The 16,304-nt window shown below is 29.5% G+C and overlaps 1 long non-coding RNA gene across 1 annotated transcript; it reads left to right on the top strand.

Moving 5' to 3' along the window:
* Positions 1–2,580: 2,580 nt before the first annotated feature.
* LOC115967943 lies at positions 2,581–4,802 on the top strand. Its single transcript, XR_004086598.1, has 3 exons — positions 2,581–2,621; positions 3,537–3,599; positions 4,531–4,802. It is a non-coding gene; the product is annotated as an uncharacterized LOC115967943 (long non-coding RNA).
* Positions 4,803–16,304: the final 11,502 nt, after the last annotated feature.

Below are 16,304 nucleotides of genomic sequence, written 5' to 3'. Positions count from 1 at the left end.
TTAATTCTTAGTTGATGTTGGAAGATTAGTATTTGGAGATCTTTTGAGAATTTCTTTATTGAGGATATTTTTAAATTTATTGATGAAATTTTCTTAAGGATAATTATTTAATTGTTTAAGAGGGCCTTACACACTTGTAAAGTGTAAACTTTATAAGTGTGTGGCTGTTGTCACGTGCTTAGCTCTTTTTGGGTTCGGGGCGTGACAATTATAATGGTATCAGAGCTTAGGTTATGATCTTGTAGACTTTATGCTAGGTTTTGATTTAGAATGAAATCTGCGCCCTAGGTATTACAATTCCAGTTATTGTTTGTGAAGGTTACTAGGTCATAGGTAGTGTTTTTTTTATGACTTGATGAGAAGTGGAAGTGAGGTTCCATCATATGATGATTTGTTAGGTCATATTTGAAGGATTTGATATTTATGTCTATGTGGTTATGCATACGTGACTTATAAATACAAAAGGGAGGATTTCAATTGATATACTTCTATGATCTTATACTAGTATTGAGTGTATTTTATTCTTGAAAATTTTGTAATTGATCATATTGGTTATTAAAACTTCTTCTTCTCATTAAAAGGAAAAGAGAGTGAGAAAAGATGAAGCAAAGGAAATCTTCCTATTATTTTGTGACTGATCTTTTGAAAACTTGTTTGATAGTTTTGCCTAATATAGTCGCTACCTAAGGTTAGTTTGATCTGTAGGAGATTCTCATAGGTTTAATTATTGAATGATAGTTTACTATATGCCCTATTCAGAATTTGGAGTGCTTGATCATTATTAAGGAACTGACTATTGCAGAACTTTATTTAGGGGTTAAGGTTTGATGTTAGAGTTATGATTCCTTGATTTTAGTTTATATGGAGTAAGGAAATTAACGGAAAGTTCGTAGTGTGAAGGAAAAATTAATTTGTGGTTATTGTAGTTCACATTATATTACATGTTATTATATAAATTCTAAGGGTGTTTAGAGAATTCAGTAATATATCGGTGACTTCTTTGGATTCTAATGTTAAGGACCGACTTTTTGGGATCATTGTTCTCGTTAAGGTTGACCTATATGGATTACCATAACCTAATTTATGTGTGAGGTAGTCCCTAAATGTTTTTGAGACATGTTTTGTTACTTAGAAGTTTGAGGTCCGCAATTTCTTTTCTATGGACTTGGAGGATTGTTTAATATCCCGGGGAATAAGTTTTGATGCCAGAAATGTAATTCTTTGAACTTAACTGATAAAATTTAATGGATTGGCTCAATAGAAAGTGAAGTGGATAGAACACAAGTATGTGGTAGTATAGAATTGGACTATTGAACCATATTTTTGATTGGATATCGAAGGAGTTGGGATGGCAAGAGAGTTTATTTTGAAAGACTATTACAATTTGAATTATAGTCATTTGTTGTACCTTTCGTTTTATATTGGCAGATGGTTAGTGATTATAAATTGCAGTGTACTCTTAAGTTCTAGATTGCTGGGACTATTATCTGCAAAGTATATAAAAAAAAAAGGGGTTGAGATACTTCATGGACTGTTCCCTTCTAGCCGATGTATACTTATAGATTTGTTTTCATAATAGGCCATGTAATTATAAGGAACCTAGCTCTTCAATGAGTTCTAGCCCAAGAATCATTTAGAGATTAAAGGTGAATAAATTTTGCTTATTTGAGAAGATAATTTATGGTTAAGATAGAGGTTCTATGAAAAACCTTATATCAATGCTCAAATGATTATTTATGGAGATTTTGGAATTTCTTTTTCTTACAAAACTTGAGGAAGAAAAGATATAGTGATACACGCATATGTTGTAAATTAGTTCTGAACTTAGGAAGGATTGGAACCTTGGATGCACTACTTAATTTTGAGGTATAGAATTAAACGGATGCTAGCATTCAATGGTCTATGGTGAATCTCAAAATTGTGGATTTCCCTTATTGTAATTTTTGGAGACTACTTGGGCCATGGAATTTTGTTGAAATTAATAATTGATGGAAAAATAAGTTATTGGGGTTAATCTAAACGAATGGGCCTTGGAACTTTTATTCAAATTAAAAGGAACTTAGAGATCTATTTAGACTAGAGATATGTATATCTTAAAAGAATCTTATAATTTTCATAATATGGTTGTTCTTAAACTATGGGTAATTGAGTAAGAGATTTTATAGTGGTATTGTATTATGCAGCGGAAACATCATGGCTCCATTTGCTTTGGAAATTTTTATCTTACAAATCTTGGGAAGGAAAAATCTATGCATATGTTGTGAAATAGTTTTGAACTATGGTGATGAGTGATAAATTTGTATAGATTGATACAATTGTGGCTTTAGAGTAGCGCAGTGGAAGCGTGATAATTTGTTCATCTTGTGATGAATTCAGAGGACTGAATTCTTATAAGTGGGGGAGATTATAATACCCCCAAAAAAAAAAAAAAAGGAAGGTTATTTAAGTAAATTTGTTTATGGGGACAATTTTATAACTAATAATTATAAGGGAGTTTTCTAGAAAATAAGGTTGAAACCCTAACTATATAAGCTTATTAAATCAACGTATATGAAAAGATATTTTGAGAGAAGAGACTACCCAAAAGACTGAAGTAAAGAAGGATTGATTACACTTTTGAGGTAAGAGCTTAAGAATTTCTTTCTTGTCAAATCTAAGTTTTGTTTAGAATTAGAGTATTTTTTTTATGTGGGTATTTTGGCTAATAGTGAGACTATATAAAAAAAAAAAAAAAAAAAAAAAAAAAAATCCAATGAAGTATGATGATGTAGACGAAGAAGGAATTTGATCTATTTTTCCCTCCCGGTGTTGTGGTAACTGTAAGTGTTGCACAGGTTTACCGAATTGAATTTTGGTGAATAGCAAAAAGTTTTTGTGTTGGTCAGTAGTGTGATAAATTATGGAAGTAAAATATGTGTCTAATAGTATTTTTCGGTAAAAGCATGTCAGGAGCTTGACTCTGGTTTGATACAGTGCTTTTCTTAGTTTTGTCCTCATGCCTAAAGAGTATTATGGTCGGCGGCACTAGCAGGAAAGAAAAAAAAATATATATATCTATATATATATATTTATATATATATATATATACATTTATATATGCATATATGGTAAATGGAATTACCATCTTGAGAAAGCAAAGCCAGCTCCTTTTCTTTATTGTTATTATTATTATTATTATTATATTTGTTTATTTGGTTGGTTGAGGGCGTAAAGGGGAAGCAGCAGGTTGACTAAGTGATTACATACATACATACATATATATATATATATATATATATATATCAACTCATGAATATAATAATGGGTGATCTACTTTTAGGCCTATAGGTATGGTGTAACTATAGACTTGATTCCTAGGAACTATTAGTGGCAGAAAATAAAGAGAGCAAAAATATTGTAAAGTTACGTGGGATATTGGTGTGAGTGGATGGTGGGAAATTATTGGTTATTTTGAATAGTCTCTAATCTGATTGGATACGTCATAAGTTTTTTTGAATTATTTGATTATTGAGTATAGTGTTTGAAAATTATTCTAGGTGATATCTAAAGATTTTAGAGGAATTGTTAAGGAAAAGTTTCTTTTGGAATAGCACTTGGAGGTAAGTAACTTTATCCTAATGGGTTTTATTTTGCGTATTTTAACTACTGAAAATTGTTTACAGTTGTTACTATATATTTCTATTGTATTATTGATTTTAAGTAAAGAATAGAGAAATTTCACAAATAAATATGAGCATTGAATATATGATTTATTTATTTAATTGTTCCTTTAACTATATTGATTTAAAGTACAGAATATAAAAATATCACAAATATATTTGAATACTGAAAATATGATTATATATGATTATGGACAAATTGACTATGAATTGATTTTGATACCCAAACCAATGGGGGTTATTCATTGGTATTCTGATACCTAACCAATGGGGGTCATTCATTGGTATTCTGATACCCAAACCAATAGGGTTATTCATTGGTATTCTGATACCCAGCCAATGGGGGTTATTCATTGGTATTCTGATATCCAAACCAATAGGGGTTATTCATTGGTACTCTGATACCCAACCAATGGGGGTTATTCATTGGTATTCTGATACCCAAACCAATTGGGGTTATTCATTGGTACTCTGATGCCCAATCATGGGGATATAGCGTGACCATAGTCATAAGATTGTTAAGAATATGAATTACGTTTAAGTATTTGAACTAATTTGAGTTTTCAAAATTGCTTATGTATTTTTAGAACCTATTGTAAGTTATAGCTTTTGATATATGAAAAACTGACTACTTTCTAAACCATCTATGATATATTTGTAAGATTAAAGTATGTGATTTATTTGCAACTTACTATTTTGAGACTATGGGATTTCTTTAGTTATTTTTGAAAACCCATAGCATAGTATAACTTTTGAAGATTTATATTATATCTTATTACCTCACAGATCTATCGTTGGATAGAACTTAATTGGATTTTGGTTACTTATTGAGTTGTCAACTCACCCCCCCCCCCCCTCTTTCTCCTTTCAGATTTTGATCAGGAAGAGTAGCATATGTTTGGGCTTCCGCTGGGATGTGCGCATGAGTGAAGTTTAGGAAATCAGTGGAATAAGTTTTGGAACTTTTATGTTTTAAGATTACCATGTGTGTAATCCTTCAGACTTAAAGGATTTAGTTAATTCTTATTTGATGTTGGAAGATTAGTATTTGGAGATCTTTTGAGAATTTCTTTATTGAGGATATTTTTAAATTTATTGATGAAATTTTCTTAAGGATAATTATTTAATTGTTTAAGAGGGCCTTACACACTTGTAAAGTGTAAACTTTATAAGTGTGTGGCTGTTGTCACGTGCCTAGCTCTTTTTGGGTTCGGGGCGTGACATCTATACATATATGTGTATATATATATATATATATATATATATAACCAAAGCCTCTGAAGCTCCCACAATTTTCCACGTCAGCACAAAATTATAAAAAAAAAAACTTTTTTAAACTTAAAAAAAAAAAAAACTTAAACGCAGCTTTTCTAAAACCCTAACCCAATATATACACTCTACCTTCTCTTTCTCCAAAATTCACGCAAGAGCTCCTTCTACCAACTCCCTCAACCCAAAGCTCCTCCTCTACCAGCTCCCTTAACGTTCACACCCATGTCAGATCTCCTTCCTCAGACCCACGACAAAGACACCATACCCACCATACCCACAGATTCCTTAATCAAAACATGGAAAATCTAGCCTTTTGCCCCTATTTGGCAAAACATTTAGCAATATACCCTTGTTTTCAAACTATATAGAGGCGTGCCCCTGTTTCGATACTCGATTACCTTAAAATCAAGTTTCATTAAATACTCGATTTGTAGAAAATCGAGTTATGCCCGATCAAACTTAAAAAAAATTAAAAAATTTTAAAAAAATAAAAATAAAAATTTGCATGGAACTCGAGTTCCCAGAAATTGAGTTCCATAAAAAAAAAAATTAGCGTGGTCACCCCATACAAGGTTAAGGGAGCCCTATAGCGGCATTTTTCTGCAAATATTTTTTAATAAGTGTGATTACCCCATACCAGGTTCAGGGAGCCTTATAGTAGAGTTTTTAAGCCCTATAGTGATGTTTTAAAGCCCTATAGCGGTGTTTTCTTGCAAAAAATTTTTCTAAGTGTGATTGTCCCATGGCAGGTTGAGGGAGCCCTATAGTGGCATTTTGGAACTCAATCTCCATAAAATTGAGTTCTATGCCATTTTTTTTTTTTAATTTTTTTTTTTTAGTTTGATTGGGCATAACTCGATTTTAAACCAATCAAGTTTTTCATTGAAACTTGATTTTAAGGTAATCGAGTTTCGAAACAAGGGCACGCACCTATATAGTTTGCAAATAGGGGCATATTGCCAAATTTTTTGTCAAATAGGGGCAAAAGGCTAGATTCTCCATCAAAACACACCATACCCACAAACCAACAGAGATCTCCTTCCTCAGACCCACGACAAAGACCACTTCTCCTTCCTCCAAAATGCAGACCACCAACCACCTTAGAGATCTCCTTCCTCAAACCCACGACAAAGCATCCAAAGAATCAAAACCTACTACACCCACCGTTTCCACAAACCAATATATATCTTCTTACTCAACCCATGGCAAAGACCACTACTGTAAGCCACAAACCACCCACATGCAAATGTCATCCCATTTGCCGTTGATCTCATCCAGCCTATCGAAATCAAGCCAGCCAACCCAGTCGGTGATGCAATTTATAGGTTTCATTCTTAATTTTTGTTCTTCGATTCACTTTATTTAGATTTAATATTCCTGATTAATTTCTTCTTTTTTGTTGCCTTTCTCTTTAATCTTTTTCTCCATTTGAATCAAGGTTAAAGGTATGGTATACGTTTGCCTCTGTACTAAATTTTTGATTTTTTTTTAGTACATCTATTTGTCTATGTACATCTAATTTCTAATATTGTAGTGTTCTCTTTACATTTACAGAACTCATGAAACTCAATTTGATTTGTAACTTATCATGCATAAATAATTTTTTTTTTTTTTTGAATTTTAATGTAGTTAATTTTTTGGTTTCAATTTCTTCGAAGTCTTTCAGTCCAGTCTCTACGCTTTGCTCTGTAGTCAATAGACTTAAGTTACAGAGAGCACGTCATATTGAATTATATGTCCTCTTTTTTCTTTTTTCTTTTTTTTTTTTTTTCCTAAAAATCAGTTTTAGATGATATACAAATATGGAGTAGGTTTATAAAATAATTTATATCTATCCTATTTACAATTGTACCTTATAGTTATCATCATTGAAAGAGTCAGTTTATTATTTTGTATTTTTTTTTATTTAATAAAAAACTTTTTCGTGCATCACAAGGGTTTGTAGATTGCAATCCTAATGTGCAATCAAACTAGAAGAAGTTGAAAAAAAAATTAAATCTTCTTTAAAAAGTTATGTTTGCAAACATTCATATACGTCTTAGAAAAAATAAATTTGCTAAAATCTATGGGTATTCTTCATTTTGATAGTATGGGTTTGATTAAGATTTTAATTGGTGATTTGAGTGGCGCCAATGATTTTTTTTTTTTTTTTTCAAGAAATACCATTTTACTACAACTGAGAAAATTATCATTTACCAATTCATGGTTCAACTAATAGAATGTAATTGTAACTTGTGAGTATTTAAAATTCATATTTTTGCATTAGATTTAGGTTTAGTTTGATTATGGATTTTTCACCCAAAAGAAGTAGATTTAAATGTTGTCTTCCTGAACATATATATCCAATATAAACTATGCAAATATGCAATAAACTAAACTCAAGTAGTTATTTATCTAGGTAGTTATTTACCCGGTAAAAAATCAAAATTTGATGATTTTTGATATGCATTCATTCATATTATGCATTTAATTGTAGTAAAAGGAAACTGGGTAGCTAATTATTTCAAGAACCAATGAAGGATCCTTGAAGGTTGTTTGTGTATGCTCTCTTCTAAACACACAGCAAATATATGGTTGTTGTTTTAAATCAATATTCTATTTATAGTTTGATTGAAGGAACATGAGAGAGTTTGAATATTAATGTTGATTATAATTTCTTTGTACTGATTCTGATGTTGGGTTTCTCCCATTATGAATATTCATTGGTTAGAAAAGTAAGTGCACATGAGCGGAAACACATTTGGCATATATCACTAAATCAACTATATCAGTTTTGCAAATGGAGGATCTTGATCCATTTAATGTAGTGCACAGTAGCTCAAAAAGCAGTTTATAAATGGTGGATCTTAATTTATTTCATTTTATGTTATTTACACCCAACTAAAAAGCTATGAATGTTTTTTTGCAGAAAAAATACAGCTTATGTTTTGACTATTTTAAGTTCAAACTTAGAATAGTTTGGATTTCTTAGGTTTCTTTTAGTTTGGATTTTTAAGCATGGATTGAGGTTGCAAATTCTTTTTAGTTTGAATGCTTTATGGTAATTACCTCTTACTAAAACACTTCTCTCTAATAAAGAATAAGATATTAGGGGTGAGAAAATTGGATGGGGTAGATTTTTTGTAGGCCATGGGACCCAAGTTTTTGAAGATTGTAGAAGTATAAGAGTGTTTAAATTGATTGGGAGACCATATGCAATTAAGAGCATGATTTATAGCAATAGGCTACTATTTAGATAATCATAATTTTTTGGCAAAAGAACATTTATTTAGAAATTAAACAATAAGCTGCTAGCTTTGCATTTTGGTATACTAGTACATATAATCGAAGTTAAACACTTAAACTTAACTTTCCAAAAGAAGCATAAAAAATTCTAAAAATTTCTATGCATGTCCAACATCTTTAGGAGGTAATTGAATGTCAGCTATGTTGGTTAAGTTGGTACCCCGATGCAAGGGAATGTCAGCATCAAATTCTTTGTTCTCAAGATTAATTGTATTTATCCTCAAGATTCATGTAATGCTCATTGACTTTACAGGACACAAGAACTTTCTTAGGCTTGGCCCTGGCATTGTTATTCTTCTCAGCATTTGATAGTCCTAAATCCTTCTCAGTTTTACCATCATTTTCATCTATTTTCCCATTTGATCTAGATTTATTGGCACTCAAGGAAAATCATTTGAAAGTTGAAACGTGTGTTTTGGAGTTCTTTTTCTTGGAGAGGACTTCACTATCCCTTTTTGTTTGTTTTAACTTCTTTTCAAAGATCTCACAAACTTTATGCTTTTTGGGCTATTATTACTTTGAAAGGTGTGAGACGATCACACTATAATATTGGTGTCTTGGAATGTCATAGTTTCACTATTTGATGCTGGTGATAGACATGTTTCCCATGTGAGAATAAAGGGGTGTACATTAAGGTTTCGGAGTCATTTAAGGCCTAAAATAAAAAGTCTAAGTGGCACTAAATATGGGAAAGTGTTTGTTTGATATGAAGGTCCTGTCAAAAAGAAGTTTAACTTGCAACTTGCAAATTAGAATGCAGTAATTCCTAAAAGTACACGTGTAGTAGTCAAGTTTTTTGGGTTGCGATATATTAGCCTTTTGAAATAAGTTGTGTATGTTTTATTATTATGTGGTATCATTACTTTTGAAATCTATTTGTTACTTTTTTTACATGATTCACATTTTTAATATATTTACAGTCTCTACAATACTATGTCTAATATCTTTATGTAATATAACAGGCTGGTGGAAAATACAATTTGGTTTTAAATTGAAACAGAGAGGAATTAAACTCTTATATTTAGTTATTTGAGGATACATCTTTACTTCAACATTTTTTTAATGTAATGAATATATTGAATATTTAGTGGAAGACATGAAATAAATGAAATTGAAAAATAAAAAAAGCCATAGCAAAAAGACATGGTATTGGGACATTTGCCCAATATGTGCAAATAAAAAACTATTGGGAGAAGCTTCAGCCTAAAACAGTTGCAGCTTTGAGAGATGATAAACTATTTGGTTATGTATTAAAAAGACCAGTGTATCCAATTGGTCCAATAGTAACACAATCAGGTAACTCATCCAAGAATGGCTTGCTGTTTGATTGGCTAAATAAGCAACCAAATGATTATGTGGTGTATGTGTCATTTGGGAGTGGTGCAACACTATCACACGAGCAAATAACTGAACTATTTGTGTCATTTTTTTAATCTAGAAAAATGTATATTTTGTTATTATTTGATGGCTGTTACAATTCTAATGCCACACTCTATTTGGAGATTCATCTTAATTTTTATTTATTTTTAATTAAAAAAATTGATAGCATTCCCGTGCATCGCACGGGTTAGCGACTAGTTTATTCATATTAGGTATTTCATTCAATTTTGATAAAAATTGCCATTAAAAAAAAATTATCACATAAAAAATTTATAAATTTTTTATTTGAATTTATTTTCTTAAAATCTTTTTTCACTAGTTATTGGCATACTTAAACAGAAATTTTTTAATGAAATTGGATGAAAAACTTTGAAACTTAGAAAACTCAATTAAATGAAAGTAAATAGAATCTTTTACATCAAATTCAAATCCCTATTAAATTATGACTTCTTTAATTTATTTTTCTTAAAGGAATATTGAAAGAAAAATCTCTTCTCATAAATACTCTTTAGAAGGAGACAATGATAATAAATTATTATTAATAAAAATTTCTTTTGAGATATTTTCTCTATCTTTTTCCTTGATAGTCTTGTGATCTTGTTGAACTTAGGTTTTTTTGGAAGGGTATGTGTTACAAATTCTACTTCTACATGCCTATGCTGCATAATGTAACCTGTAGTTTCAACTTGGAATGGTAATTAAGAATTATCTAAATTTCTTCCTAAGGGGGTTTATCTACTTATTTATTCTAATTCAAAGGTTCTTATTTAATTTTAGATTATGAATTTGCTTTCTATTGCAATGGTTTCCCATGGTTGCAACCCAAAACCAAAGTTTGGAATGAAAAAGGCTTAAAGTGATTCTGTCACTTTTTCTATCTCTCCCTTTATGTTTATGCATCACTTGTTTGTTTTACTTTCTTGTTTTTGAGTCAGTCTAGTTTCACTACAACAAAAGTGGGCTATGGTGACGAAATCTAGTGAGGATAAACAATTTCGTCACCAAATGATAACATTTAGTGAGGAAAAGAAGAAATTGTCACCAAATATTATAAAAATTTTAAAATTGGTGACAAAATCAATATTTTGTCGCCAAAGATGTACCAATTGGTGACGAAATCAATATTTTGTCACCAAAGATGTACAAATTGGTGACGAAATATTTATTTCATCACTATAGGTCATGAAAAAAAGGCAAACCTAGGGTGACGTGACGAAATTTTCGCGTTACCAAAGACTTACCAGAGGTGACGAAATTCTAAATTTGTCACCCAATATTAGGATGTAGGTATTTTTGGTGACGAAATAAATTTTCATCACCTATTGTTTAACCAAAGACTAACCGGAGGTGATGAAATTTCAAATTCATCATCCAATATTAAGATGGAGGTGTTTTTGGTGACGAAATAAGTGTTCATCACCTATTGATTACAAATAATTAAGGATGACCATGGGCAAGGTATACCCATATATACCTGACCCAATTAATTTATCCATAGATATCTGATTACCTTACCCAATTAGTATCCATACCCAATTGTTACCCAGTTTGTTTATCCATAGATATCCATATTCTACCCAAACCTCATTTTTTTTTTTTTTAAATCACCAAATATGCTAAAAGAAACCACTAAAATGACCAATATATCCTCAAAATCACTAAAATAAGCAAAATATCCATGAAACCTTTAAAATGACCAAATTACTCCTACAATCCCTAAAATCACCTATTATGCTAAAAAGAACCACTAAAATTACCAAAATATCTCAAAATCTCTAAAATGAGCAAAATACCCCTGAAATAAACTAAAAAATTACCAAAATACCCCCAAAATCACCAAATCTGCTCAAAAACCACAAAAAATTACCAAAATATCCCATAAACCTAATAAATGACCGAAACCCCCAAATTCTAAAATGGCCAAAGTACACACAAAACCTAAAAAATGACCAAAATACCCCTGAAACCAAAAATTTGGCCAAAATACCCCTGAAACAGAAAATTACCAAAATAACCTCAAAACCTAAAAAATATTCGGAATACCTCTGAAACCTAAAAACTGATCGAAATAGCCTTGATGCTTGAAAATTACCAAAATTAATAGGCATGTCATCAATCAATTGTCTAAATTCAAGTTTTTGTAGTTTAAAATAACGCATAAAAGATGACTTCAAAGATCAAATGGTAAATTACATCTGATTGGCATGAAAATTGACATGCATGTTAAGCACATGTAGAACATATAATCCAACTTTTGTATTTTCAAATTATGCATTCAATAATAAGTTATTGAGTGGTGTAACATTTTTTAGAATTACATCAGGTGTAACTTGGACCCAACTCTAAATTTCTAAATTCCATGTGAATTTTGATAAATCTACCGTTAGATTACAATATCTTTATATATTTTTCAAGCTTACAAAATTTCAAGATAATCAAAGAATAATAGGCATGTCGTAAATCAATTGTCTAAATTCAAGTTTTTGTCGTTTAAAATAACTCATAAAAGATGAGATTAAGGATTAAATGGTCAATTAAATCCGATTGGCATGAACATTTGCAGGAATGTTAAGAACATGTAGAACATGCAATCCCACGGTTGGATTTTCAAAATACGCATTCAATAATAAGTTATTGGGTGGTGTAACATTTTTTAGAGTTACATCAGGTGTAACTTGAATCCAACCCTTTATTACTTAATTAAATGTGAATTTTGACAAATCTACCATTAGATTACATTATCTTCATATATTTTTCATGATTACAAAATTTCAACGTGATCAAAGATTAATAGGCATGTCATCAATCAATTGTCACAATTCAAGATTTTGTAGTTTAAAATAACGTAAAACAGATGAGTTCAAAGATCTAATGGTAAATTACATCCGATTAGCCTGAAAATTGGCATGCGAGTTAAGAACATGTAATCCAACAGTTGAATTTTCAAAATATGCATTAAGTAATAACTTATTGAGTGTTGCACATTTTTTAGAGTTTCATTAGGGGTAACTTAAACCCAACCTTATATTTCTTAATTCGATGTAAATTTTGAAAAATCTACTGTTATATTACATTATCTTCATATATTTTTCATGCTTATAAAATTTCAAAATAATCAAAAAGTAATCAATCAATTGTCTTAATTCAAGTTTTTTTTTTTAGTTTAAAATAATGCATAAAAGATGAGTTTAAAGATCAAATGATGAATTAAATCCGATTGGCATGAAAATTTGCATGAATATTAAGAACATGTAGCACATGTAATCCAACGGTTGGATTTTCAAAATATACATTCCATAATAAGTGATAGGTTGATGTAACATTTTTTAGAGTAAGATTAAGTGTAACTTAAACCCAACACTTTATTACTTAATTCAATGTGAATTTTGACAAATCCACCATTAGATTACATTATTTTTATACACTTTTAATGCTTACAGAATTTTAAGGTGATCAAAGATTAATAGACATGTCATCAATCAATTATCTAAATTTAAGTTTTGTAGTTTCAAATAACGCATAAAAGATGAGTTTAAAGATCAAATGGTAAATTAGATTCGATTGGCATGAAAATTGGCATGCATATTAAGAACATGTAGAACATGTAATCCAACGGTTGGATTTTCAAAATATACATTCCATAATAAGTGATAGGGTGATGTAACATTTTTTAGAGTAAGATTAAGTGTAACTTAAACCCAACAATTTATTACTTAATTCAACGTGAATTCTGACAAATCCACCATTAGATTACATTATTTTTATATACTTTTCATGCTTACAGAATTTTAAGGTGATCAAAGATTAATAGACATGTCATCAATCAATTATCTAAATTTAAGTTTTGTAGTTTAAAATAACGCATAAAAGATGAGTTTAAAGATCAAATGGTAAATTAGATTTGATTGGCATGAAAATTGGCATGCATATTAAGAACATGTAGAACATGTAATCCAACGGTTGGATTTTCATTCCATAATAAGTGATAGGGTGATGTAACATTTTTTAGAGTAAGATTAAGTGTAACTTAAACCCAACAATTTATTACTTAATTCAACGTGAATTCTGACAAATCCACCATTAGATTACATTATTTTTATATACTTTTCATGCTTACAGAATTTTAAGGTGATCAAAGATTAATAGATATGTCATCAATCAATTATCTAAATTTAAGTTTTGTAGTTTAAAATAACGCATAAAAGATGAGTTTAAAGATCAAATGGTAAATTAGATTCGATTGGCATGAAAATTGGCATGCATATTAAGAACATGTAGAACATGTAATCCAACAGTTGGATTTTCAAAATATGCATTAAGTAATAAGTTATTGAGTGTTGCACATTTTTTAGAGTTACATCAGGGGTAACTTAAACCCAACCTTATATTTCTTAATTCAATGTAAATTTTGTCAAATCTACAGTTATAATACATTATCTTCATATATTTTTCATGCTTATAAAATTTCAAGGTAATCATAGAGTAATCAAGCAATTGTGTTAATTCAAGTTTTTTTTTGTTAGTTTAAAATAATGCATAAAAGATGAGTTTAAAGATCAAATGATGAATTAAATCCGATTGGCATGAAAATTTGCATGAATATTAAGAACATGTAGCACATGTAATCCAACGGTTGGATTTTCAAAATATACATTCAATAATAAGTGATAGGGTGATGTAACATTTTTTAGAGTAAGATTAAATATAACTTAAACCCAACACTTTATTACTTAATTCAATGTGAATTTTGACAAATCCACCATTAGATTACATTATTTTTATATACTTTTCATGCTTATAGAATTTTAAGGTGATCAAAGATTAATAGATATGTCATCAATCAATTATCTAAATTTAAGTTTTGTAGTTTAAAATAACGCATAAAAGATGAGTTTAAAGATCAAATGGTAAATTAGATTCGATTGGCATGAAAATTGGCATGCATATTAAGAACATGTAGAACATATAATTCAACTTTTGGATTTTCAAAATATGCATTCAATAATAAGTTATTGGATGGTGTAACATTTTTTTGAATTACTTCAGCGTATCTTGGACCCAACCATATATTTCTTAATTCAATGTGAATTATGATAAATCTACCGTTAGATTACATTATCTACATATATTTTTCATGATTACAGAATTTCAAGGTGATCAAAGATTAATAGACATATCATCAATCAATTGTCTAAATTTAAGTTTTTGTAGTTTAAAATAGCACATAAAAGATGAGTTTAAAGATCAAATGGTAAATTATATCCGATTGGCATGAAAATTTGCATGCATGTTAAGAATATGTAGAATATGTAATCCAACTTTTGTATTTTCAAAATGTGCATTCAATAATAAGTTATTGGGTGGTGTAACATATTTTAGAATTACATCTGGTGTAACTTGGACCCAACCCAATATTTCTTAATTCAATGTGAATTTTGACAAATCTACCGTTAGATTACATTATCTTCATATATTTTTCATTCTTACAAAATTTCAAGGTGATCAAAGATTAATTGGCATGTCATCAATCAATTGTCTAAATTCAAATTTTTGTAGTTTAAAATAACCAAAGATCAAATGGTAAATTACATCCAATTGACATGCATGTTTAGAACATATAATCCAACGGTTAGATTTTCAAAATATACATTAAATAATAAGTTATTGGGTGTTGTAAAATTTTTTCGAGTTATATCAGGTGTTACTTGAATCCAACCCTTTATTACTTAATTCAATGTGAATTTTGACAAATCTACCATTAGATTACATTATCTTCATATATTTTTCATGATTACAAAATTTCAACGTGATCAAAGATTAATAGGCATGTCATCAATCAATTGTCATAATTCAAGATTTTGTAGTTTAAAATAACGCAAAACAGATGAGTTCAAAAATATAATGGCAAATTACAACCGATTAGCCTGAAAATTGGCATGTGAGTTAAGAACATGTAATCCAACAGTTGAATTTTCAAAATATGCATTAAGTAATAACTTATTGAGTGTTGCACATTTTTTAGAGTTTCATTAGGGGTAACTTAAACCCAACCTTATATTTCTTAATTCAATGTAAATTTTGAAAAATCTACCGTTATATTACATTATCTTCATATATTTTTCATGCTTATAAAATTTCAAAGTAATCAAAGAGTAATCAATCAATTGTCTTAATTCAAGTTTTTTTTTTTAGTTTAAAATAATGCATAAAAGATGAGTTTAAAGATCAAATGATGAATTAAATCCGATTGGCATGAAAATTTGCATGAATATTAAGAACACGTAGCACATGTAATCCAACGGTTGTATTTTCAAAATATACATTCCATAATAAGTGATAGGGTGATGTAACATTTTTTAGAGTAAGATTAAGTGTAACTTAAACCCAACACTTTATTACTTAATTCAGTGTGAATTTTGACAAATCCACCATTAGATTACATTATTTTTATATACTTTTCATGCTTACAGAATTTCAAGGTGGTCAAAGAGTAATGGGCATGTCATCAATCAATTGTCTAAATTCAAATTTTTGTAGTTTAAAATAACCAAAGACCAAATGGTAAATTACATCCAATTGACATGCATGTTAAGAACATATAATCCAACAGTTAGATTTTCAAAATATACATTAAATAATAAGTTATTGGGTGTTGTGAAATTTTTTCGAGTTATACCAGGTGTTACTTGAATCCAACCCTTTATTACT

The sequence above is a fragment of the Quercus lobata genome, chromosome 11 (genome assembly GCF_001633185.2).
Source record: "Quercus lobata isolate SW786 chromosome 11, ValleyOak3.0 Primary Assembly, whole genome shotgun sequence".
Lineage (NCBI taxonomy): Eukaryota > Viridiplantae > Streptophyta > Magnoliopsida > Fagales > Fagaceae > Quercus > Quercus lobata.
This window is presented reverse-complemented; position numbering and strand designations above follow the sequence as displayed.